The sequence below is a fragment of the Eubalaena glacialis genome, chromosome 9, assembly GCF_028564815.1.
Source record: "Eubalaena glacialis isolate mEubGla1 chromosome 9, mEubGla1.1.hap2.+ XY, whole genome shotgun sequence".
Taxonomy (NCBI): Eukaryota; Metazoa; Chordata; class Mammalia; order Artiodactyla; family Balaenidae; genus Eubalaena; species Eubalaena glacialis.
Genome location: NC_083724.1, coordinates 93,457,808 through 93,485,030, shown reverse-complemented (window position 1 = coordinate 93,485,030; position 27,223 = coordinate 93,457,808).

Genomic DNA, 27,223 nt, shown 5'->3' with positions numbered 1-27,223 from the left:
GTTGGTGAGCTGGGGATATCTAGCTCGCCCAAGGAAGAGTGCAGCGGGTTACCCTTCACTCGGCCTACCCAGGGGCACCCTGATGGGCCTACGGGTCTGAGTGTGGCCCAGCAAGCCCAGGGGAGCCTGGGGGTACTCAGTATCCTTGTACGGAAACGAGTGCTGCCGCGAGGGATCTAGGAGGCCTGAAAAGCTTACTGGCGTTCAACTAAAGCAGAAGAGCGACTCTGGCCTCATGGAAGCTGTTGCACGCCTACCCCGCTGTAAGGCATATCAGGGGCCGCCTTCGAAGCGAGGGCTCACTTTGAGTTTCCCCTTAGCTATAAAACAGGACAGGATCAGCTCTGATTTAGAAACTGAAATACCCTGTCTCGTCGTGAAACCTCTTTTGCCCTCTCACAGCCATGCCTGCCGTGAGTATAAGCCTGACAACCACAGTGTTTTTAAGGGAGCTTCAAGGCGCATAAGAAGAGCTTTCAAGGTGGGAAAACAAGGCCAGTCTCATCAGGCACCATCACCAGATTGACATGCAGCATAAGTGTCTGTGGGTACTGGCAGGTCAAAAGAGACCTAGCTACCTCCCTGGCTCTTCCCTGATTCAACTTTTCTGCATAGGGCCCTCTGCGTGTAGCGAACTGCTTCGATGACAGACTGCCCTAGGTCTCCTAGGGTCCTGTGTCTCTCCCAAAAACCTGAAGTGTTCCACACAAAACTGTGCTGTAGTGGAAGTTGCTGTGCAAGCTGCCTTTCTCCTAGAGATACGGTGACTTCAGGGATGAGGTCCTAGAAGGACTTGTAAGCAGAGAGTTTTTCTCAGTACCGCTCAGACTAGGGCAACGAGGACGACTTCCATGGTATGCTGGCCTTGCTAGAACCGTGTTCATGAAGCCGTTGGTGAGCTGGGGATATCTAGCTCGCCCAAGGAAGAGTGCAGCGGGTTACCCTTCACTCGGCCTACCCAGGGGCACCCTGATGGGCCTACGGGTCTGAGTGCGGCCCAGCAAGCCCAGGGGAGCCTGCGGGTACTCAGTATCCTTGTACGGAAACGAGTGCTGCCGCGAGGGATCTAGGCGGCCTGAAAAGCTTACTAGCGTTCAACTAAAGCAGGAGAGCGACTAAGGCCTCATGGAAGCTGTTGCACGCCTACCCCGCTGTGAGGCATATCAGGGCCCTCCTTCGAAGTTAGGCCTCACTTTGAGTTTCCCTTTAGCTATAGAACAGGACAGGATCAGCTCTGACTCAGAAACTGGAATACCATGTTTCTTCGTGACACCTCTTTTTCCCTCTCACAGCCATGCCTGTCGTGTGTATAAGCACGACACCAACAGTGTTTTTCACTTAGCTTCAAGGCGCATAAAAGGAGCTTTCATGATGGGAAACAAGGCTAGTCCCATCAGGTCCTGTTTCCAGATTGACACGCAGCGTAAGTATCTGTGGTTTCTAAGAGGACAAAAGAGACCTAGCTAGCTACTTGGCTCTTCCCAGAATCAAGTTTTCTGCACAGGGTGTTGTACATGTAGCGACGTGCCTAGACAATAGACTGCCCTAGGTCTCCTAAGAGCCCTGTGCCTGTCCCCAAAGCCTGAAGTGTTACACAGAAAACTGTGCTTTAGTGGAAGTTGGAATGCAAGCCGTCTTTCTCCTTGAGATACGGTGACTTCAGGTATGAGGTCCTCGAAGGACTTCAAAGCAGAGAGTTTTGCTCAGTACAGCTCAGAATAGGGCGATGAGGCAGACTTCCATGGTATGCTGGACTTGCTAGAACCGTGTTCCAGAGGCTGCTGGTGAGCTGAGGAAATCTAGCTTTCCCAAGAAAGAGTACAGTTTGTTATGCTTCACTCGGCCTACAGAGGGGCACAGTGAAGGGCCTACGGGTGTGAGTGTGGCCCGGCAAGCCCAGGGGAGCCCTGGGGTACTCAGAGTTCTTGTACGGAAACGGGTACTGGCACGAGTGGGACTGGAGTCCTGAGAAGATTAGTACCTTTAAACTAATGCAGAACTGTGACTAAGGACTCAAGGAAAAGGCTGCACAACTACCCTTCTGGAGGGCAAATCAGAGCTGTAGGCCAGGGTAGAGTGCACGTCAAGATTCCCCTTAGCTCTAGTGCAGGGCAGGATATGCTCCTAACCAGAGCCTGGAAGCACCCGCTTTCTTTCGAGATAACTCATATTCTTCCAGAGCCATGCCTGGAGTGAATACAAGTCCCACAACCACAGTGTTTCTCAGGTAGCTTTAAGGCCGCTTGAATGGAGCTTTCAAGACGGGAAAACAAGGCTTGACTCCTAAGGCCGCCATTTCCAGGTTGACACGCAGAAGAAGCATCTGTGCTTTCTAACAAGTCAAAAGAGACCTAGCTACTCCCTGGGTCTTGGAGAATCCACTTTCCTATGCCGGGTGTTCTGCGTGTAGCGAACTGCCTAAATGAAAGAATTCCCTAGGTGTCCTGGCTCCTGGGCATCTTCCAAAAGCCTGTAGCATTATACCAGAAAGTGTGCTCTAGTTGCACTTGGACCACAAGCCGACTTTCTCCTAGAGGTAGGTTGACTTCAGCTATGAGGTGGTAGAAGGAATTGTAAGCAAAGAGTTTTTCTCAGTACAGCTCGGACTACTGTAAGCAGGCAGACTTGCATGGCATGCTGCACCTCCTAGAATCATGTTCCTGAGGCTATTGGTGAGCTGAGAAAATCTAGGTCCCGCGACGAAGTGTGCATCATGCTCTCCTTCACTCGGCACAGACACGGGTGCTCCGAAGGGTCTACGTGTCTGAATGTTGATCTTCGACTCAGGAGAGCCTGGGGGTGCTCAGTGCCTTGGTAGGGAAGCGAGTGCTGCCGCGAGGGGTCTAGGAGTCCAGAAAAGCTTACTAGCCTTCAGCTAAAGCAGAAGAGTGACTAAGGCTTCATAGAAGCTGTTGTACGCCTATCCCGCTGCATGGCATATCAGGGCCCTCCTTCGAAGCTAGGGCTCACTTTGAGTTTCCATTTAGCTACATAACAAGGCAGGATGAGCTCTGACTCAGAAACTGAAATACCCTGTCTCTTCGTGTAACCTCTTTTTCCCTCTCACAGCCATGCCTGCCGTGAGTATAAGCCTGACAACCACAGTGTTTTTAAGGGAGCTTCAAGGCGCAGAAGAAGAGCTTTCAAGGTGGGAAAACAAAGCCAGTCGCATGAGGCACCATCACCAGGTTGACACGCAGCATAAGTGTCCGTGGGTACTGGCAGGTCAAAAGAGACCTAGCTACCTCCCTGGCTCTTCCCTGATTCAACTTTTCTGCATAGGGCGCTCTGCGTGTAGCGAACTGCTTAGATGAAAGACTGCCCTAGGTCTCCTAGGGTCCTGTGCCTCTCCCAAAAACCTGAAGTGTTCCACACAAAACTGTGCTGTAGTGGAAGTTGCTGTGCAAGCTGCCTTTCTCCTAGAGATACGGTGACTTCAGGGATGAGGTCCTGGAAGGACTTGTAAGCAGAGAGTTTTTCTCAGTACCGCTCAGACTAGGGCAACGAGGACGACTTCCATGGTATGCTGGCCTTGCTAGAACCGTGTTCATGAAGCCGTTGGTGAGCTGGGGATATCTAGCTCGCCCAAGGAAGAGTGCAGCGGGTTACCCTTCACTCGGCCTACCCAGGGGCACCCTGATGGGCCTACGGGTCTGAGTGTGGCCCAGCAAGCCCAGGGGAGCCTGGGGGTACTCAGTATCCTTGTACGGAAACGAGTGCTGCCGCGAGGGATCTAGGAGGCCTGAAAAGCTTACTGGCGTTCAACTAAAGCAGAAGAGCGACTCTGGCCTCATGGAAGCTGTTGCACGCCTACCCCGCTGTAAGGCATATCAGGGGCCGCCTTCGAATCGAGGGCTCACTTTGAGTTTCCCCTTAGCTATAAAACAGGACAGGATCAGCTCTGATTTAGAAACTGAAATACCCTGTCTCGTCGTGAAACCTCTTTTGCCCTCTCACAGCCATGCCTGCCGTGAGTATAAGCCTGACAACCACAGTGTTTTTAAGGGAGCTTCAAGGCGCAGAAGAAGAGCTTTCAAGGTGGGAAAACAAGGCCAGTCGCATCAGGCACCATCACCAGATTGACATGCAGCATAAGTGTCTGTGGGTACTGGCAGGTCAAAAGAGACCTAGCTACCTCCCTGGCTCTTCCCTGATTCAACTTTTCTGCATAGGGCCCTCTGCGTGTAGCGAACTGCTTCGATGACAGACTGCCCTAGGTCTCCTAGGGTCCTGTGCCTCTCCCAAAAACCTGAAGTGTTCCACACAAAACTGTGCTGTAGTGGAAGTTGCTGTGCAAGCTGCCTTTCTCCTAGAGATACGGTGACTTCAGGGATGAGGTCCTAGAAGGACTTGTAAGCAGAGAGTTTTTCTCAGTACCGCTCAGACTAGGGCAACGAGGACGACTTCCATGGTATGCTGGCCTTGCTAGAACCGTGTTCATGAAGCCGTTGGTGAGCTGGGGATATCTAGCTCGCCCAAGGAAGAGTGCAGCGGGTTACCCTTCACTCGGCCTACCCAGGGGCACCCTGATGGGCCTACGGGTCTGAGTGCGGCCCAGCAAGCCCAGGGGAGCCTGCGGGTACTCAGTATCCTTGTACGGAAACGAGTGCTGCCGCGAGGGATCTAGGAGGCCTGAAAAGCTTACTGGCGTTCAACTAAAGCAGAAGAGCGACTCAGGCCTCATGGAAGCTGTTGCACGCCTACCCCGCTGTAAGGCATATCAGGGGCCGCCTTCGAAGCGAGGGCTCACTTTGAGTTTCCCCTTAGCTATAAAACAGGACAGGATCAGCTCTGATTTAGAAACTGAAATACCCTGTCTCGTCGTGAAACCTCTTTTGCCCTCTCACAGCCATGCCTGCCGTGAGTATAAGCCTGACAACCACAGTGTTTTTAAGGGAGCTTCAAGGCGCAGAAGAAGAGCTTTCAAGGTGGGAAAACAAGGCCAGTCGCATCAGGCACCATCACCAGATTGACATGCAGCATAAGTGTCTGTGGGTACTGGCAGGTCAAAAGAGACCTAGCTACCTCCCTGGCTCTTCCCTGATTCAACTTTTCTGCATAGGGCCCTCTGCGTGTAGCGAACTGCTTCGATGACAGACTGCCCTAGGTCTCCTAGGGTCCTGTGCCTCTCCCAAAAACCTGAAGTGTTCCACACAAAACTGTGCTGTAGTGGAAGTTGCTGTGCAAGCTGCCTTTCTCCTAGAGATACGGTGACTTCAGGGATGAGGTCCTAGAAGGACTTGTAAGCAGAGAGTTTTTCTCAGTACCGCTCAGACTAGGGCAACGAGGACGACTTCCATGGTATGCTGGCCTTGCTAGAACCGTGTTCATGAAGCCGTTGGTGAGCTGGGGATATCTAGCTCGCCCAAGGAAGAGTGCAGCGGGTTACCCTTCACTCGGCCTACCCAGGGGCACCCTGATGGGCCTACGGGTCTGAGTGCGGCCCAGCAAGCCCAGGGGAGCCTGCGGGTACTCAGTATCCTTGTACGGAAACGAGTGCTGCCGCGAGGGATCTAGGCGGCCTGAAAAGCTTACTAGCGTTCAACTAAAGCAGGAGAGCGACTAAGGCCTCATGGAAGCTGTTGCACGCCTACCCCGCTGTGAGGCATATCAGGGCCCTCCTTCGAAGTTAGGCCTCACTTTGAGTTTCCCTTTAGCTATAGAACAGGACAGGATCAGCTCTGACTCAGAAACTGGAATACCATGTTTCTTCGTGACACCTCTTTTTCCCTCTCACAGCCATGCCTGTCGTGTGTATAAGCACGACACCAACAGTGTTTTTCACTTAGCTTCAAGGCGCATAAAAGGAGCTTTCATGATGGGAAACAAGGCTAGTCCCATCAGGTCCTGTTTCCAGATTGACACGCAGCGTAAGTATCTGTGGTTTCTAAGAGGACAAAAGAGACCTAGCTAGCTACTTGGCTCTTCCCAGAATCAAGTTTTCTGCACAGGGTGTTGTACATGTAGCGACGTGCCTAGACAATAGACTGCCCTAGGTCTCCTAAGAGCCCTGTGCCTGTCCCCAAAGCCTGAAGTGTTACACAGAAAACTGTGCTTTAGTGGAAGTTGGAATGCAAGCCGTCTTTCTCCTTGAGATACGGTGACTTCAGGTATGAGGTCCTCGAAGGACTTCAAAGCAGAGAGTTTTGCTCAGTACAGCTCAGAATAGGGCGATGAGGCAGACTTCCATGGCATGCTGGACTTGCTAGAACCGTGTTCCAGAGGCTGCTGGTGAGCTGAGGAAATCTAGCTTTCCCAAGAAAGAGTACAGTTTGTTATGCTTCACTCGGCCTACAGAGGGGCACAGTGAAGGGCCTACGGGTGTGAGTGTGGCCCGGCAAGCCCAGGGGAGCCCTGGGGTACTCAGAGTTCTTGTACGGAAACGGGTACTGGCACGAGTGGGACTGGAGTCCTGAGAAGATTAGTACCTTTAAACTAATGCAGAACTGTGACTAAGGACTCAAGGAAAAGGCTGCACAACTACCCTTCTGGAGGGCAAATCAGAGCTGTAGGCCAGGGTAGAGTGCACGTCAAGATTCCCCTTAGCTCTAGTGCAGGGCAGGATATGCTCCTAACCAGAGCCTGGAAGCACCCGCTTTCTTTCGAGATAACTCATATTCTTCCAGAGCCATGCCTGGAGTGAATACAAGTCCCACAACCACAGTGTTTCTCAGGTAGCTTTAAGGCCGCTTGAATGGAGCTTTCAAGACGGGAAAACAAGGCTTGACTCCTAAGGCCGCCATTTCCAGGTTGACACGCAGAAGAAGCATCTGTGCTTTCTAACAAGTCAAAAGAGACCTAGCTACTCCCTGGGTCTTGGAGAATCCACTTTCCTATGCCGGGTGTTCTGCGTGTAGCGAACTGCCTAAATGAAAGAATTCCCTAGGTGTCCTGGCTCCTGGGCATCTTCCAAAAGCCTGTAGCATTATACCAGAAAGTGTGCTCTAGTTGCACTTGGACCACAAGCCGACTTTCTCCTAGAGGTAGGTTGACTTCAGCTATGAGGTGGTAGAAGGAATTGTAAGCAAAGAGTTTTTCTCAGTACAGCTCGGACTACTGTAAGCAGGCAGACTTGCATGGCATGCTGCACCTCCTAGAATCATGTTCCTGAGGCTATTGGTGAGCTGAGAAAATCTAGGTCCCGCGACGAAGTGTGCATCATGCTCTCCTTCACTCGGCACAGACACGGGTGCTCCGAAGGGTCTACGTGTCTGAATGTTGATCTTCGACTCAGGAGAGCCTGGGGGTGCTCAGTGCCTTGGTAGGGAAGCGAGTGCTGCCGCGAGGGGTCTAGGAGTCCAGAAAAGCTTACTAGCCTTCAGCTAAAGCAGAAGAGTGACTAAGGCTTCATAGAAGCTGTTGTACGCCTATCCCGCTGCATGGCATATCAGGGCCCTCCTTCGAAGCTAGGGCTCACTTTGAGTTTCCATTTAGCTACATAACAAGGCAGGATGAGCTCTGACTCAGAAACTGAAATACCCTGTCTCTTCGTGTAACCTCTTTTTCCCTCTCACAGCCATGCCTGCCGTGAGTATAAGCCTGACAACCACAGTGTTTTTAAGGGAGCTTCAAGGCGCAGAAGAAGAGCTTTCAAGGTGGGAAAACAAAGCCAGTCGCATGAGGCACCATCACCAGGTTGACACGCAGCATAAGTGTCCGTGGGTACTGGCAGGTCAAAAGAGACCTAGCTACCTCCCTGGCTCTTCCCTGATTCAACTTTTCTGCATAGGGCGCTCTGCGTGTAGCGAACTGCTTAGATGAAAGACTGCCCTAGGTCTCCTAGGGTCCTGTGCCTCTCCCAAAAACCTGAAGTGTTCCACACAAAACTGTGCTGTAGTGGAAGTTGCTGTGCAAGCTGCCTTTCTCCTAGAGATACGGTGACTTCAGGGATGAGGTCCTGGAAGGACTTGTAAGCAGAGAGTTTTTCTCAGTACCGCTCAGACTAGGGCAACGAGGACGACTTCCATGGTATGCTGGCCTTGCTAGAACCGTGTTCATGAAGCCGTTGGTGAGCTGGGGATATCTAGCTCGCCCAAGGAAGAGTGCAGCGGGTTACCCTTCACTCGGCCTACCCAGGGGCACCCTGATGGGCCTACGGGTCTGAGTGTGGCCCAGCAAGCCCAGGGGAGCCTGGGGGTACTCAGTATCCTTGTACGGAAACGAGTGCTGCCGCGAGGGATCTAGGAGGCCTGAAAAGCTTACTGGCGTTCAACTAAAGCAGAAGAGCGACTCTGGCCTCATGGAAGCTGTTGCACGCCTACCCCGCTGTAAGGCATATCAGGGGCCGCCTTCGAATCGAGGGCTCACTTTGAGTTTCCCCTTAGCTATAAAACAGGACAGGATCAGCTCTGATTTAGAAACTGAAATACCCTGTCTCGTCGTGAAACCTCTTTTGCCCTCTCACAGCCATGCCTGCCGTGAGTATAAGCCTGACAACCACAGTGTTTTTAAGGGAGCTTCAAGGCGCATAAGAAGAGCTTTCAAGGTGGGAAAACAAGGCCAGTCGCATCAGGCACCATCACCAGATTGACATGCAGCATAAGTGTCTGTGGGTACTGGCAGGTCAAAAGAGACCTAGCTACCTCCCTGGCTCTTCCCTGATTCAACTTTTCTGCATAGGGCCCTCTGCGTGTAGCGAACTGCTTCGATGACAGACTGCCCTAGGTCTCCTAGGGTCCTGTGCCTCTCCCAAAAACCTGAAGTGTTCCACACAAAACTGTGCTGTAGTGGAAGTTGCTGTGCAAGCTGCCTTTCTCCTAGAGATACGGTGACTTCAGGGATGAGGTCCTAGAAGGACTTGTAAGCAGAGAGTTTTTCTCAGTACCGCTCAGACTAGGGCAACGAGGACGACTTCCATGGTATGCTGGCCTTGCTAGAACCGTGTTCATGAAGCCGTTGGTGAGCTGGGGATATCTAGCTCGCCCAAGGAAGAGTGCAGCGGGTTACCCTTCACTCGGCCTACCCAGGGGCACCCTGATGGGCCTACGGGTCTGAGTGCGGCCCAGCAAGCCCAGGGGAGCCTGCGGGTACTCAGTATCCTTGTACGGAAACGAGTGCTGCCGCGAGGGATCTAGGCGGCCTGAAAAGCTTACTAGCGTTCAACTAAAGCAGGAGAGCGACTAAGGCCTCATGGAAGCTGTTGCACGCCTACCCCGCTGTGAGGCATATCAGGGCCCTCCTTCGAAGTTAGGCCTCACTTTGAGTTTCCCTTTAGCTATAGAACAGGACAGGATCAGCTCTGACTCAGAAACTGGAATACCATGTTTCTTCGTGACACCTCTTTTTCCCTCTCACAGCCATGCCTGTCGTGTGTATAAGCACGACACCAACAGTGTTTTTCACTTAGCTTCAAGGCGCATAAAAGGAGCTTTCATGATGGGAAACAAGGCTAGTCCCATCAGGTCCTGTTTCCAGATTGACACGCAGCGTAAGTATCTGTGGTTTCTAAGAGGACAAAAGAGACCTAGCTAGCTACTTGGCTCTTCCCAGAATCAAGTTTTCTGCACAGGGTGTTGTACATGTAGCGACGTGCCTAGACAATAGACTGCCCTAGGTCTCCTAAGAGCCCTGTGCCTGTCCCCAAAGCCTGAAGTGTTACACAGAAAACTGTGCTTTAGTGGAAGTTGGAATGCAAGCCGTCTTTCTCCTTGAGATACGGTGACTTCAGGTATGAGGTCCTCGAAGGACTTCAAAGCAGAGAGTTTTGCTCAGTACAGCTCAGAATAGGGCGATGAGGCAGACTTCCATGGCATGCTGGACTTGCTAGAACCGTGTTCCAGAGGCTGCTGGTGAGCTGAGGAAATCTAGCTTTCCCAAGAAAGAGTACAGTTTGTTATGCTTCACTCGGCCTACAGAGGGGCACAGTGAAGGGCCTACGGGTGTGAGTGTGGCCCGGCAAGCCCAGGGGAGCCCTGGGGTACTCAGAGTTCTTGTACGGAAACGGGTACTGGCACGAGTGGGACTGGAGTCCTGAGAAGATTAGTACCTTTAAACTAATGCAGAACTGTGACTAAGGACTCAAGGAAAAGGCTGCACAACTACCCTTCTGGAGGGCAAATCAGAGCTGTAGGCCAGGGTACAGTGCACGTCAAGATTCCCCTTAGCTCTAGTGCAGGGCAGGATATGCTCCTAACCAGAGCCTGGAAGCACCCGCTTTCTTTCGAGATAACTCATATTCTTCCAGAGCCATGCCTGGAGTGAATACAAGTCCCACAACCACAGTGTTTCTCAGGTAGCTTTAAGGCCGCTTGAATGGAGCTTTCAAGACGGGAAAACAAGGCTTGACTCCTAAGGCCGCCATTTCCAGGTTGACACGCAGAAGAAGCATCTGTGCTTTCTAACAAGTCAAAAGAGACCTAGCTACTCCCTGGGTCTTGGAGAATCCACTTTCCTATGCCGGGTGTTCTGCGTGTAGCGAACTGCCTAAATGAAAGAATTCCCTAGGTGTCCTGGCTCCTGGGCATCTTCCAAAAGCCTGTAGCATTATACCAGAAAGTGTGCTCTAGTTGCACTTGGACCACAAGCCGACTTTCTCCTAGAGGTAGGTTGACTTCAGCTATGAGGTGGTAGAAGGAATTGTAAGCAAAGAGTTTTTCTCAGTACAGCTCGGACTACTGTAAGCAGGCAGACTTGCATGGCATGCTGCACCTCCTAGAATCATGTTCCTGAGGCTATTGGTGAGCTGAGAAAATCTAGGTCCCGCGACGAAGTGTGCATCATGCTCTCCTTCACTCGGCACAGACACGGGTACTCCGAAGGGTCTACGTGTCTGAATGTTGATCTTCGACTCAGGAGAGCCTGGGGGTGCTCAGTGCCTTGGTAGGGAAGCGAGTGCTGCCGCGAGGGGTCTAGGAGTCCAGAAAAGCTTACTAGCCTTCAGCTAAAGCAGAAGAGTGACTAAGGCTTCATAGAAGCTGTTGTACGCCTATCCCGCTGCATGGCATATCAGGGCCCTCCTTCGAAGCTAGGGCTCACTTTGAGTTTCCATTTAGCTACATAACAAGGCAGGATGAGCTCTGACTCAGAAACTGAAATACCCTGTCTCTTCGTGTAACCTCTTTTTCCCTCTCACAGCCATGCCTGCCGTGAGTATAAGCCTGACAACCACAGTGTTTTTAAGGGAGCTTCAAGGCGCAGAAGAAGAGCTTTCAAGGTGGGAAAACAAAGCCAGTCGCATGAGGCACCATCACCAGGTTGACACGCAGCATAAGTGTCCGTGGGTACTGGCAGGTCAAAAGAGACCTAGCTACCTCCCTGGCTCTTCCCTGATTCAACTTTTCTGCATAGGGCGCTCTGCGTGTAGCGAACTGCTTAGATGAAAGACTGCCCTAGGTCTCCTAGGGTCCTGTGCCTCTCCCAAAAACCTGAAGTGTTCCACACAAAACTGTGCTGTAGTGGAAGTTGCTGTGCAAGCTGCCTTTCTCCTAGAGATACGGTGACTTCAGGGATGAGGTCCTGGAAGGACTTGTAAGCAGAGAGTTTTTCTCAGTACCGCTCAGACTAGGGCAACGAGGACGACTTCCATGGTATGCTGGCCTTGCTAGAACCGTGTTCATGAAGCCGTTGGTGAGCTGGGGATATCTAGCTCGCCCAAGGAAGAGTGCAGCGGGTTACCCTTCACTCGGCCTACCCAGGGGCACCCTGATGGGCCTACGGGTCTGAGTGTGGCCCAGCAAGCCCAGGGGAGCCTGGGGGTACTCAGTATCCTTGTACGGAAACGAGTGCTGCCGCGAGGGATCTAGGAGGCCTGAAAAGCTTACTGGCGTTCAACTAAAGCAGAAGAGCGACTCTGGCCTCATGGAAGCTGTTGCACGCCTACCCCGCTGTAAGGCATATCAGGGGCCGCCTTCGAATCGAGGGCTCACTTTGAGTTTCCCCTTAGCTATAAAACAGGACAGGATCAGCTCTGATTTAGAAACTGAAATACCCTGTCTCGTCGTGAAACCTCTTTTGCCCTCTCACAGCCATGCCTGCCGTGAGTATAAGCCTGACAACCACAGTGTTTTTAAGGGAGCTTCAAGGCGCAGAAGAAGAGCTTTCAAGGTGGGAAAACAAGGCCAGTCGCATCAGGCACCATCACCAGATTGACATGCAGCATAAGTGTCTGTGGGTACTGGCAGGTCAAAAGAGACCTAGCTACCTCCCTGGCTCTTCCCTGATTCAACTTTTCTGCATAGGGCCCTCTGCGTGTAGCGAACTGCTTCGATGACAGACTGCCCTAGGTCTCCTAGGGTCCTGTGCCTCTCCCAAAAACCTGAAGTGTTCCACACAAAACTGTGCTGTAGTGGAAGTTGCTGTGCAAGCTGCCTTTCTCCTAGAGATACGGTGACTTCAGGGATGAGGTCCTAGAAGGACTTGTAAGCAGAGAGTTTTTCTCAGTACCGCTCAGACTAGGGCAACGAGGACGACTTCCATGGTATGCTGGCCTTGCTAGAACCGTGTTCATGAAGCCGTTGGTGAGCTGGGGATATCTAGCTCGCCCAAGGAAGAGTGCAGCGGGTTACCCTTCACTCGGCCTACCCAGGGGCACCCTGATGGGCCTACGGGTCTGAGTGCGGCCCAGCAAGCCCAGGGGAGCCTGCGGGTACTCAGTATCCTTGTACGGAAACGAGTGCTGCCGCGAGGGATCTAGGCGGCCTGAAAAGCTTACTAGCGTTCAACTAAAGCAGGAGAGCGACTAAGGCCTCATGGAAGCTGTTGCACGCCTACCCCGCTGTGAGGCATATCAGGGCCCTCCTTCGAAGTTAGGCCTCACTTTGAGTTTCCCTTTAGCTATAGAACAGGACAGGATCAGCTCTGACTCAGAAACTGGAATACCATGTTTCTTCGTGACACCTCTTTTTCCCTCTCACAGCCATGCCTGTCGTGTGTATAAGCACGACACCAACAGTGTTTTTCACTTAGCTTCAAGGCGCATAAAAGGAGCTTTCATGATGGGAAACAAGGCTAGTCCCATCAGGTCCTGTTTCCAGATTGACACGCAGCGTAAGTATCTGTGGTTTCTAAGAGGACAAAAGAGACCTAGCTAGCTACTTGGCTCTTCCCAGAATCAAGTTTTCTGCACAGGGTGTTGTACATGTAGCGACGTGCCTAGACAATAGACTGCCCTAGGTCTCCTAAGAGCCCTGTGCCTGTCCCCAAAGCCTGAAGTGTTACACAGAAAACTGTGCTTTAGTGGAAGTTGGAATGCAAGCCGTCTTTCTCCTTGAGATACGGTGACTTCAGGTATGAGGTCCTCGAAGGACTTCAAAGCAGAGAGTTTTGCTCAGTACAGCTCAGAATAGGGCGATGAGGCAGACTTCCATGGTATGCTGGACTTGCTAGAACCGTGTTCCAGAGGCTGCTGGTGAGCTGAGGAAATCTAGCTTTCCCAAGAAAGAGTACAGTTTGTTATGCTTCACTCGGCCTACAGAGGGGCACAGTGAAGGGCCTACGGGTGTGAGTGTGGCCCGGCAAGCCCAGGGGAGCCCTGGGGTACTCAGAGTTCTTGTACGGAAACGGGTACTGGCACGAGTGGGACTGGAGTCCTGAGAAGATTAGTACCTTTAAACTAATGCAGAACTGTGACTAAGGACTCAAGGAAAAGGCTGCACAACTACCCTTCTGGAGGGCAAATCAGAGCTGTAGGCCAGGGTAGAGTGCACGTCAAGATTCCCCTTAGCTCTAGTGCAGGGCAGGATATGCTCCTAACCAGAGCCTGGAAGCACCCGCTTTCTTTCGAGATAACTCATGTTCTTCCAGAGCCATGCCTGGAGTGAATACAAGTCCCACAACCACAGTGTTTCTCAGGTAGCTTTAAGGCCGCTTGAATGGAGCTTTCAAGACGGGAAAACAAGGCTTGACTCCTAAGGCCGCCATTTCCAGGTTGACACGCAGAAGAAGCATCTGTGCTTTCTAACAAGTCAAAAGAGACCTAGCTACTCCCTGGGTCTTGGAGAATCCACTTTCCTATGCCGGGTGTTCTGCGTGTAGCGAACTGCCTAAATGAAAGAATTCCCTAGGTGTCCTGGCTCCTGGGCATCTTCCAAAAGCCTGTAGCATTATACCAGAAAGTGTGCTCTAGTTGCACTTGGACCACAAGCCGACTTTCTCCTAGAGGTAGGTTGACTTCAGCTATGAGGTGGTAGAAGGAATTGTAAGCAAAGAGTTTTTCTCAGTACAGCTCGGACTACTGTAAGCAGGCAGACTTGCATGGCATGCTGCACCTCCTAGAATCATGTTCCTGAGGCTATTGGTGAGCTGAGAAAATCTAGGTCCCGCGACGAAGTGTGCATCATGCTCTCCTTCACTCGGCACAGACACGGGTACTCCGAAGGGTCTACGTGTCTGAATGTTGATCTTCGACTCAGGAGAGCCTGGGGGTGCTCAGTGCCTTGGTAGGGAAGCGAGTGCTGCCGCGAGGGGTCTAGGAGTCCAGAAAAGCTTACTAGCCTTCAGCTAAAGCAGAAGAGTGACTAAGGCTTCATAGAAGCTGTTGTACGCCTATCCCGCTGCATGGCATATCAGGGCCCTCCTTCGAAGCTAGGGCTCACTTTGAGTTTCCATTTAGCTACATAACAAGGCAGGATGAGCTCTGACTCAGAAACTGAAATACCCTGTCTCTTCGTGTAACCTCTTTTTCCCTCTCACAGCCATGCCTGCCGTGAGTATAAGCCTGACAACCACAGTGTTTTTAAGGGAGCTTCAAGGCGCAGAAGAAGAGCTTTCAAGGTGGGAAAACAAAGCCAGTCGCATGAGGCACCATCACCAGGTTGACACGCAGCATAAGTGTCCGTGGGTACTGGCAGGTCAAAAGAGACCTAGCTACCTCCCTGGCTCTTCCCTGATTCAACTTTTCTGCATAGGGCGCTCTGCGTGTAGCGAACTGCTTAGATGAAAGACTGCCCTAGGTCTCCTAGGGTCCTGTGCCTCTCCCAAAAACCTGAAGTGTTCCACACAAAACTGTGCTGTAGTGGAAGTTGCTGTGCAAGCTGCCTTTCTCCTAGAGATACGGTGACTTCAGGGATGAGGTCCTGGAAGGACTTGTAAGCAGAGAGTTTTTCTCAGTACCGCTCAGACTAGGGCAACGAGGACGACTTCCATGGTATGCTGGCCTTGCTAGAACCGTGTTCATGAAGCCGTTGGTGAGCTGGGGATATCTAGCTCGCCCAAGGAAGAGTGCAACGGGTTACCCTTCACTCGGCCTACCCAGGGGCACCCTGATGAGCCTACGGGTCTGAGTGTGGCCCAGCAAGCCCAGGGGAGCCTGGGGGTACTCAGTATCCTTGTACGGAAACGAGTGCTGCCGCGAGGGATCTAGGAGGCCTGAAAAGCTTACTGGCGTTCAACTAAAGCAGAAGAGCGACTCTGGCCTCATGGAAGCTGTTGCACGCCTACCCCGCTGTAAGGCATATCAGGGGCCGCCTTCGAATCGAGGGCTCACTTTGAGTTTCCCCTTAGCTGTAAAACAGGACAGGATCAGCTCTGATTTAGAAACTGAAATACCCTGTCTCGTCGTGAAACCTCTTTTGCCCTCTCACAGCCATGCCTGCCGTGAGTATAAGCCTGACAACCACAGTGTTTTTAAGGGAGCTTCAAGGCGCAGAAGAAGAGCTTTCAAGGTGGGAAAACAAGGCCAGTCGCATCAGGCACCATCACCAGATTGACATGCAGCATAAGTGTCTGTGGGTACTGGCAGGTCAAAAGAGACCTAGCTACCTCCCTGGCTCTTCCCTGATTCAACTTTTCTGCATAGGGCCCTCTGCGTGTAGCGAACTGCTTCGATGACAGACTGCCCTAGGTCTCCTAGGGTCCTGTGCCTCTCCCAAAAACCTGAAGTGTTCCACACAAAACTGTGCTGTAGTGGAAGTTGCTGTGCAAGCTGCCTTTCTCCTAGAGATACGGTGACTTCAGGGATGAGGTCCTAGAAGGACTTGTAAGCAGAGAGTTTTTCTCAGTACCGCTCAGACTAGGGCAACGAGGACGACTTCCATGGTATGCTGGCCTTGCTAGAACCGTGTTCATGAAGCCGTTGGTGAGCTGGGGATATCTAGCTCGCCCAAGGAAGAGTGCAGCGGGTTACCCTTCACTCGGCCTACCCAGGGGCACCCTGATGGGCCTACGGGTCTGAGTGCGGCCCAGCAAGCCCAGGGGAGCCTGCGGGTACTCAGTATCCTTGTACGGAAACGAGTGCTGCCGCGAGGGATCTAGGCGGCCTGAAAAGCTTACTAGCGTTCAACTAAAGCAGGAGAGCGACTAAGGCCTCATGGAAGCTGTTGCACGCCTAACCCGCTGTAAGGCATATCAGGGCCCTCCTTCGAAGTTAGGCCTCACTTTGAGTTTCCCTTTAGCTATAGAACAGGACAGGATCAGCTCTGACTCAGAAACTGGAATACCATGTTTCTTCGTGACACCTCTTTTTCCCTCTCACAGCCATGCCTGTCGTGTGTATAAGCACGACACCAACAGTGTTTTTCACTTAGCTTCAAGGCGCATAAAAGGAGCTTTCATGATGGGAAACAAGGCTAGTCCCATCAGGTCCTGTTTCCAGATTGACACGCAGCGTAAGTATCTGTGGTTTCTAAGAGGACAAAAGAGACCTAGCTAGCTACTTGGCTCTTCCCAGAATCAAGTTTTCTGCACAGGGTGTTGTACATGTAGCGACGTGCCTAGACAATAGACTGCCCTAGGTCTCCTAAGAGCCCTGTGCCTGTCCCCAAAGCCTGAAGTGTTACACAGAAAACTGTGCTTTAGTGGAAGTTGGAATGCAAGCCGTCTTTCTCCTTGAGATACGGTGACTTCAGGTGTGAGGTCCTCGAAGGACTTCAAAGCAGAGAGTTTTGCTCAGTACAGCTCAGAATAGGGCGATGAGGCAGACTTCCATGGTATGCTGGACTTGCTAGAACCGTGTTCCAGAGGCTGCTGGTGAGCTGAGGAATTCTAGCTTTCCCAAGAAAGAGTGCAGTTTGTTATGCTTCACTCGGCCTACAGAGGGGCACAGTGAAGGGCCTACGGGTGTGAGTGTGGCCCGGCAAGCCCAGGGGAGCCCTGGGGTACTCAGAGTTCTTGTACGGAAACGGGTACTGGCACGAGTGGGACTGGAGTCCTGAGAAGATTAGTACCTTTAAAGTAATGCAGAACTGTGACTAAGGACTCAAGGAAAAGGCTGCACAACTACCCTTCTGGAGGGCAAATCAAAGCTGTAGGCCAGGGTAGAGTGCACGTCAAGATTCCCCTTAGCTCTAGTGCAGGGCAGGATATGCTCCTAACCAGAGCCTGGAAGCACCCGCTTTCTTTCGAGATAACTCATGTTCTTCCAGAGCCATGCCTGGAGTGAATACAAGTCCCACAACCACAGTGTTTCTCAGGTAGCTTTAAGGCCGCTTGAATGGAGCTTTCAAGACGGGAAAACAAGGCTTGACTCCTAAGGCCGCCGTTTCCAGGTTGACACGCAGAAGAAGCATCTGTGCTTTCTAACAAGTCAAAAGAGACCTAGCTACTCCCTGGGTCTTGGAGAATCCACTTTCCTATGCCGGGTGTTCTGCGTGTAGCGAACTGCCTAAATGAAAGAATTCCCTAGGTGTCCTGGCTCCTGGGCATCTTCCAAAAGCCTGTAGCATTATACCAGAAAGTGTGCTCTAGTTGCACTTGGACCACAAGCCGACTTTCTCCTAGAGGTAGGTTGACTTCAGCTATGAGGTGGTAGAAGGAATTGTAAGCAAAGAGTTTTTCTCAGTACAGCTCGGACTACTGTAAGCAGGCAGACTTGCATGGCATGCTGCACCTCCTAGAATCATGTTCCTGAGGCTATTGGTGAGCTGAGAAAATCTAGGTCCCGCGACGAAGTGTGCATCATGCTCTCCTTCACTCGGCACAGACACGGGTACTCCGAAGGGTCTACGTGTCTGAATGTTGATCTTCGACTCAGGAGAGCCTGGGGGTGCTCAGTGCCTTGGTAGGGAAGCGAGTGCTGCCGCGAGGGGTCTAGGAGTCCAGAAAAGCTTACTAGCCTTCAGCTAAAGCAGAAGAGTGACTAAGGCTTCATAGAAGCTGTTGTACGCCTATCCCGCTGCATGGCATATCAGGGCCCTCCTTCGAAGCTAGGGCTCACTTTGAGTTTCCATTTAGCTACATAACAAGGCAGGATGAGCTCTGACTCAGAAACTGAAATACCCTGTCTCTTCGTGTAACCTCTTTTTCCCTCTCACAGCCATGCCTGCCGTGAGTATAAGCCTGACAACCACAGTGTTTTTAAGGGAGCTTCAAGGCGCAGAAGAAGAGCTTTCAAGGTGGGAAAACAAAGCCAGTCGCATGAGGCACCATCACCAGGTTGACACGCAGCATAAGTGTCCGTGGGTACTGGCAGGTCAAAAGAGACCTAGCTACCTCCCTGGCTCTTCCCTGATTCAACTTTTCTGCATAGGGCGCTCTGCGTGTAGCGAACTGCTTAGATGAAAGACTGCCCTAGGTCTCCTAGGGTCCTGTGCCTCTCCCAAAAACCTGAAGTGTTCCACGCAAAACTGTGCTGTAGTGGAAGTTGCTGTGCAAGCTACCTTTCTCCTAGAGATACGGTGACTTCAGGGATGAGGTCCTAGAAGGACTTGTAAGCAGAGAGTTTTTCTCAGTACCGCTCAGACTAGGGCAACGAGGACGACTTCCATGGTATGCTGGCCTTGCTAGAACCGTGTTCATGAAGCCGTTGGTGAGCTGGGAATATCTAGCTCGCCCAAGGAAGAGTGCAGCGGGTGACCCTTCACTCGGCCTACCCAGGGGCACCCTGATGGGCCTACGGGTCTGAGTGTGGCCCAGCAAGCCCAGGGGAGCCTGCGGGTACTCAGTATCCTTGTACGGAAACGAGTGCTGCCGCGAGGGATCTAGGAGGCCTGAAAAGCTTACTGGCGTTCAACTAAAGCAGAAGAGCGACTCAGGCCTCATGGAAGCTGTTGCACGCCTACCCCGCTGTAAGGCATATCAGGGGCCGCCTTCGAAGCGAGGGCTCCCTTTGAGTTTCCCCTTAGCTATAAAACAGGACAGGATCAGCTCTGATTTAGAAACTGAAATACCCTGTCTCGTCGTGAAACCTCTTTTGCCCTCTCACAGCCATGCCTGCCATGAGTATAAGCCTGACAACCACAGTGTTTTTAAGGGAGCTTCAAGGCGCATAAGAAGAGCTTTCAAGGTGGGAAAACAAGGCCAGTCGCATCAGGCACCATCACCAGATTGACATGCAGCATAAGTGTCTGTGGGTACTGGCAGGTCAAAAGAGACCTAGCTACCTCCCTGGCTCTTCCCTGATTCAACTCTTCTGCATAGGGCCCTCTGCGTGTAGCGAACTGCTTCGATGACAGACTGCCCTAGGTCTCCTAGGGTCCTGTGCCTCTCCCAAAAACCTGAAGTGTTCCACACAAAACTGTGCTGTAGTGGAAGTTGCTGTGCAAGCTGCCTTTCTCCTAGAGATACGGTGACTTCAGGGATGAGGTCCTAGAAGGACTTGTAAGCAGAGAGTTTTTCTCAGTACCGCTCAGACTAGGGCAACGAGGACGACTTCCATGGTATGCTGGCCTTGCTAGAACCGTGTTCATGAAGCCGTTGGTGAGCTGGGGATATCTAGCTCGCCCAAGGAAGAGTGCAGCGGGTGACCCTTCACTCGGCCTACCCAGGGGCACCCTGATGGGCCTACGGGTCTGAGTGTGGCCCAGCAAGCCCAGGGGAGCCTGGGGGTACTCAGTATCCTTGTACGGAAACGAGTGCTGCCGCGAGGGATCTAGGAGGCCTGAAAAGCTTACTGGCGTTCAACTAAAGCAGAAGAGCGACTCAGGCCTCATGGAAGCTGTTGCACGCCTACCCCGCTGTAAGGCATATCAGGGGCCGCCTTCGAAGCGAGGGCTCACTTTGAGTTTCCCCTTAGCTATAAAACAGGACAGGATCAGCTCTGATTTAGAAACTGAAATACCCTGTCTCGTCGTGAAACCTCTTTTGCCCTCTCACAGCCATGCCTGCCGTGAGTATAAGCCTGACAACCACAGTGTTTTTAAGGGAGCTTCAAGGCGCAGAAGAAGAGCTTTCAAGGTGGGAAAACAAGGCCAGTCGCATCAGGCACCATCACCAGATTGACATGCAGCATAAGTGTCTGTGGGTACTGGCAGGTCAAAAGAGACCTAGCTACCTCCCTGGCTCTTCCCTGATTCAACTTTTCTGCATAGGGCCCTCTGCGTGTAGCGAACTGCTTCGATGACAGACTGCCCTAGGTCTCCTAGGGTCCTGTGCCTCTCCCAAAAACCTGAAGTGTTCCACACAAAACTGTGCTGTAGTGGAAGTTGCTGTGCAAGCTGCCTTTCTCCTAGAGATACGGTGACTTCAGGGATGAGGTCCTAGAAGGACTTGTAAGCAGAGAGTTTTTCTCAGTACCGCTCAGACTAGGGCAACGAGGACGACTTCCATGGTATGCTGGCCTTGCTAGAACCGTGTTCATGAAGCCGTTGGTGAGCTGGGGATATCTAGCTCGCCCAAGGAAGAGTGCAGCGGGTTACCCTTCACTCGGCCTACCCAGGGGCACCCTGATGGGCCTACGGGTCTGAGTGCGGCCCAGCAAGCCCAGGGGAGCCTGCGGGTACTCAGTATCCTTGTACGGAAACGAGTGCTGCCGCGAGGGATCTAGGCGGCCTGAAAAGCTTACTAGCGTTCAACTAAAGCAGGAGAGCGACTAAGGCCTCATGGAAGCTGTTGCACGCCTACCCCGCTGTAAGGCATATCAGGGCCCTCCTTCGAAGTTAGGCCTCACTTTGAGTTTCCCTTTAGCTATAGAACAGGACAGGATCAGCTCTGACTCAGAAACTGGAATACCATGTTTCTTCGTGACACCTCTTTTTCCCTCTCACAGCCATGCCTGTCGTGTGTATAAGCACGACACCAACAGTGTTTTTCACTTAGCTTCAAGGCGCATAAAAGGAGCTTTCATGATGGGAAACAAGGCTAGTCCCATCAGGTCCTGTTTCCAGATTGACACGCAGCGTAAGTATCTGTGGTTTCTAAGAGGACAAAAGAGACCTAGCTAGCTACTTGGCTCTTCCCAGAATCAAGTTTTCTGCACAGGGTGTTGTACATGTAGCGACGTGCCTAGACAATAGACTGCCCTAGGTCTCCTAAGAGCCCTGTGCCTGTCCCCAAAGCCTGAAGTGTTACACAGAAAACTGTGCTTTAGTGGAAGTTGGAATGCAAGCCGTCTTTCTCCTTGAGATACGGTGACTTCAGGTATGAGGTCCTCGAAGGACTTCAAAGCAGAGAGTTTTGCTCAGTACAGCTCAGAATAGGGCGATGAGGCAGACTTCCATGGTATGCTGGACTTGCTAGAACCGTGTTCCAGAGGCTGCTGGTGAGCTGAGGAAATCTAGCTTTCCCAAGAAAGAGTACAGTTTGTTATGCTTCACTCGGCCTACAGAGGGGCACAGTGAAGGGCCTACGGGTGTGAGTGTGGCCCGGCAAGCCCAGGGGAGCCCTGGGGTACTCAGAGTTCTTGTACGGAAACGGGTACTGGCACGAGTGGGACTGGAGTCCTGAGAAGATTAGTACCTTTAAACTAATGCAGAACTGTGACTAAGGACTCAAGGAAAAGGCTGCACAACTACCCTTCTGGAGGGCAAATCAGAGCTGTAGGCCAGGGTAGAGTGCACGTCAAGATTCCCCTTAGCTCTAGTGCAGGGCAGGATATGCTCCTAACCAGAGCCTGGAAGCACCCGCTGTCTTTCGAGATAACTCATATTCTTCCAGAGCCATGCCTGGAGTGAATACAAGTCCCACAACCACAGTGTTTCTCAGGTAGCTTTAAGGCCGCTTGAATGGAGCTTTCAAGACGGGAAAACAAGGCTTGACTCCTAAGGCCGCCATTTCCAGGTTGACACGCAGAAGAAGCATCTGTGCTTTCTAACAAGTCAAAAGAGACCTAGCTACTCCCTGGGTCTTGGAGAATCCACTTTCCTATGCCGGGTGTTCTGCGTGTAGCGAACTGCCTAAATGAAAGAATTCCCTAGGTGTCCTGGCTCCTGGGCATCTTCCAAAAGCCTGTAGCATTATACCAGAAAGTGTGCTCTAGTTGCACTTGGACCACAAGCCGACTTTCTCCTAGAGGTAGGTTGACTTCAGCTATGAGGTGGTAGAAGGAATTGTAAGCAAAGAGTTTTTCTCAGTACAGCTCGGACTACTGTAAGCAGGCAGACTTGCATGGCATGCTGCACCTCCTAGAATCATGTTCCTGAGGCTATTGGTGAGCTGAGAAAATCTAGGTCCCGCGACGAAGTGTGCATCATGCTCTCCTTCACTCGGCACAGACACGGGTACTCCGAAGGGTCTACGTGTCTGAATGTTGATCTTCGACTCAGGAGAGCCTGGGGGTGCTCAGTGCCTTGGTAGGGAAGCGAGTGCTGCCGCGAGGGGTCTAGGAGTCCAGAAAAGCTTACTAGCCTTCAGCTAAAGCAGAAGAGTGACTAAGGCTTCATAGAAGCTGTTGTACGCCTATCCCGCTGCATGGCATATCAGGGCCCACCTTCGAAGCTAGGGCTCACTTTGAGTTTCCATTTAGCTACATAACAAGGCAGGATGAGCTCTGACTCAGAAACTGAAATACCCTGTCTCTTCGTGTAACCTCTTTTTCCCTCTCACAGCCATGCCTGCCGTGAGTATAAGCCTGACAACCACAGTGTTTTTAAGGGAGCTTCAAGGCGCAGAAGAAGAGCTTTCAAGGTGGGAAAACAAAGCCAGTCGCATGAGGCACCATCACCAGGTTGACACGCAGCATAAGTGTCCGTGGGTACTGGCAGGTCAAAAGAGACCTAGCTACCTCCCTGGCTCTTCCCTGATTCAACTTTTCTGCATAGGGCGCTCTGCGTGTAGCGAACTGCTTAGATGAAAGACTGCCCTAGGTCTCCTAGGGTCCTGTGCCTCTCCCAAAAACCTGAAGTGTTCCACACAAAACTGTGCTGTAGTGGAAGTTGCTGTGCAAGCTGCCTTTCTCCTAGAGATACGGTGACTTCAGGGATGAGGTCCTGGAAGGACTTGTAAGCAGAGAGTTTTTCTCAGTACCGCTCAGACTAGGGCAACGAGGACGACTTCCATGGTATGCTGGCCTTGCTAGAACCGTGTTCATGAAGCCGTTGGTGAGCTGGGGATATCTAGCTCGCCCAAGGAAGAGTGCAGCGGGTTACCCTTCACTCGGCCTACCCAGGGGCACCCTGATGGGCCTACGGGTCTGAGTGTGGCCCAGCAAGCCCAGGGGAGCCTGGGGGTACTCAGTATCCTTGTACGGAAACGAGTGCTGCCGCGAGGGATCTAGGAGGCCTGAAAAGCTTACTGGCGTTCAACTAAAGCAGAAGAGCGACTCAGGCCTCATGGAAGCTGTTGCACGCCTACCCCGCTGTAAGGCATATCAGGGGCCGCCTTCGAATCGAGGGCTCACTTTGAGTTTCCGCTTAGCTATAAAACAGGACAGGATCAGCTCTGATTTAGAAACTGAAATACCCTGTCTCGTCGTGAAACCTCTTTTTCCCTCTCACAGCCATGCCTGCCGTGAGTATAAGCCTGACAACCACAGTGTTTTTAAGGGAGCTTCAAGGCGCAGAAGAAGAGCTTTCAAGGTGGGAAAACAAAGCCAGTCGCATGAGGCACCATCACCAGGTTGACACGCAGCATAAGTGTCCGTGGGTACTGGCAGGTCAAAAGAGACCTAGCTACCTCCCTGGCTCTTCCCTGATTCAACTTTTCTGCATAGGGCCCTCTGCGTGTAGCGAACTGCTTCGATGACAGACTGCCCTAGGTCTCCTAGGGTCCTGTGCCTCTCCCAAAAACCTGAAGTGTTCCACACAAAACTGTGCTGTAGTGGAAGTTGCTGTGCAAGCTGCCTTTCTCCTAGAGATACGGTGACTTCAGGGATGAGGTCCTAGAAGGACTTGTAAGCAGAGAGTTTTTCTCAGTACCGCTCAGACTAGGGCAACGAGGACGACTTCCATGGTATGCTGGCCTTGCTAGAACCGTGTTCATGAAGCCGTTGGTGAGCTGGGGATATCTAGCTCGCCCAAGGAAGAGTGCAGCGGGTTACCCTTCACTCGGCCTACCCAGGGGCACCCTGATGGGCCTACGGGTCTGAGTGCGGCCCAGCAAGCCCAGGGGAGCCTGCGGGTACTCAGTATCCTTGTACGGAAACGAGTGCTGCCGCGAGGGATCTAGGCGGCCTGAAAAGCTTACTAGCGTTCAACTAAAGCAGGAGAGCGACTAAGGCCTCATGGAAGCTGTTGCACGCCTAACCCGCTGTAAGGCATATCAGGGCCCTCCTTCGAAGTTAGGCCTCACTTTGAGTTTCCCTTTAGCTATAGAACAGGACAGGATCAGCTCTGACTCAGAAACTGGAATACCATGTTTCTTCGTGACACCTCTTTTTCCCTCTCACAGCCATGCCTGTCGTGTGTATAAGCACGACACCAACAGTGTTTTTCACTTAGCTTCAAGGCGCATAAAAGGAGCTTTCATGATGGGAAACAAGGCTAGTCCCATCAGGTCCTGTTTCCAGATTGACACGCAGCGTAAGTATCTGTGGTTTCTAAGAGGACAAAAGAGACCTAGCTAGCTACTTGGCTCTTCCCAGAATCAAGTTTTCTGCACAGGGTGTTGTACATGTAGCGACGTGCCTAGACAATAGACTGCCCTAGGTCTCCTAAGAGCCCTGTGCCTGTCCCCAAAGCCTGAAGTGTTACACAGAAAACTGTGCTTTAGTGGAAGTGGGAATGCAAGCCGTCTTTCTCCTTGAGATACGGTGACTTCAGGTATGAGGTCCTCGAAGGACTTCAAAGCAGAGAGTTTTGCTCAGTACAGCTCAGAATAGGGCGATGAGGCAGACTTCCATGGTATGCTGGACTTGCTAGAACCGTGTTCCAGAGGCTGCTGGTGAGCTGAGGAAATCTAGCTTTCCCAAGAAAGAGTGCAGTTTGTTATGCTTCACTCGGCCTACAGAGGGGCACAGTGAAGGGCCTACGGGTGTGAGTGTGGCCCGGCAAGCCCAGGGGAGCCCTGGGGTACTCAGAGTTCTTGTACGGAAACGAGTACTGGCACGAGTGGGACTGGAGTCCTGAGAAGATTAGTACCTTTAAACTAATGCAGAACTGTGACTAAGGACTCAAGGAAAAGGCTGCACAACTACCCTTCTGGAGGGCAAATCAGAGCTGTAGGCCAGGGTAGAGTGCACGTCAAGATTCCCCTTAGCTCTAGTGCAGGGCAGGATATGCTCCTAACCAGAGCCTGGAAGCACCCGCTTTCTTTCGAGATAACTCATATTCTTCCAGAGCCATGCCTGGAGTGAATACAAGTCCCACAACCACAGTGTTTCTCAGGTAGCTTTAAGGCCGCTTGAATGGAGCTTTCAAGACGGGAAAACAAGGCTTGACTCCTAAGGCCGCCGTTTCCAGGTTGACACGCAGAAGAAGCATCTGTGCTTTCTAACAAGTCAAAAGAGACCTAGCTACTCCCTGGGTCTTGGAGAATCCACTTTCCTATGCCGGGTGTTCTGCGTGTAGCGAACTGCCTAAATGAAAGAATTCCCTAGGTGTCCTGGCTCCTGGGCATCTTCCAAAAGCCTGTAGCATTATACCAGAAAGTGTGCTCTAGTTGCACTTGGACCACAAGCCGACTTTCTCCTAGAGGTAGGTTGACTTCAGCTATGAGGTGGTAGAAGGAATTGTAAGCAAAGAGTTTTTCTCAGTACAGCTCGGACTACTGTAAGCAGGCAGACTTGCATGGCATGCTGCACCTCCTAGAATCATGTTCCTGAGGCTATTGGTGAGCTGAGAAAATCTAGGTCCCGCGACGAAGTGTGCATCATGCTCTCCTTCACTCGGCACAGACACGGGTACTCCGAAGGGTCTACGTGTCTGAATGTTGATCTTCGACTCAGGAGAGCCTGGGGGTGCTCAGTGCCTTGGTAGGGAAGCGAGTGCTGCCGCGAGGGGTCTAGGAGTCCAGAAAAGCTTACTAGCCTTCAGCTAAAGCAGAAGAGTGACTAAGGCTTCATAGAAGCTGTTGTACGCCTATCCCGCTGCATGGCATATCAGGGCCCTCCTTCGAAGCTAGGGCTCACTTTGAGTTTCCATTTAGCTACATAACAAGGCAGGATGAGCTCTGACTCAGAAACTGAAATACCCTGTCTCTTCGTGTAACCTCTTTTTCCCTCTCACAGCCATGCCTGCCGTGAGTATAAGCCTGACAACCACAGTGTTTTTAAGGGAGCTTCAAGGCGCAGAAGAAGAGCTTTCAAGGTGGGAAAACAAAGCCAGTCGCATGAGGCACCATCACCAGGTTGACACGCAGCATAAGTGTCCGTGGGTACTGGCAGGTCAAAAGAGACCTAGCTACCTCCCTGGCTCTTCCCTGATTCAACTTTTCTGCATAGGGCGCTCTGCGTGTAGCGAACTGCTTAGATGAAAGACTGCCCTAGGTCTCCTAGGGTCCTGTGCCTCTCCCAAAAACCTGAAGTGTTCCACACAAAACTGTGCTGTAGTGGAAGTTGCTGTGCAAGCTGCCTTTCTCCTAGAGATACGGTGACTTCAGGGATGAGGTCCTGGAAGGACTTGTAAGCAGAGAGTTTTTCTCAGTACCGCTCAGACTAGGGCAACGAGGACGACTTCCATGGTATGCTGGCCTTGCTAGAACCGTGTTCATGAAGCCGTTGGTGAGCTGGGGATATCTAGCTCGCCCAAGGAAGAGTGCAGCGGGTTACCCTTCACTCGGCCTACCCAGGGGCACCCTGATGGGCCTACGGGTCTGAGTGTGGCCCAGCAAGCCCAGGGGAGCCTGGGGGTACTCAGTATCCTTGTACGGAAACGAGTGCTGCCGCGAGGGATCTAGGAGGCCTGAAAAGCTTACTGGCGTTCAACTAAAGCAGAAGAGCGACTCAGGCCTCATGGAAGCTGTTGCACGCCTACCCCGCTGTAAGGCATATCAGGGGCCGCCTTCGAATCGAGGGCTCACTTTGAGTTTCCGCTTAGCTATAAAACAGGACAGGATCAGCTCTGATTTAGAAACTGAAATACCCTGTCTCGTCGTGAAACCTCTTTTTCCCTCTCACAGCCATGCCTGCCGTGAGTATAAGCCTGACAACCACAGTGTTTTTAAGGGAGCTTCAAGGCGCAGAAGAAGAGCTTTCAAGGTGGGAAAACAAAGCCAGTCGCATGAGGCACCATCACCAGGTTGACACGCAGCATAAGTGTCC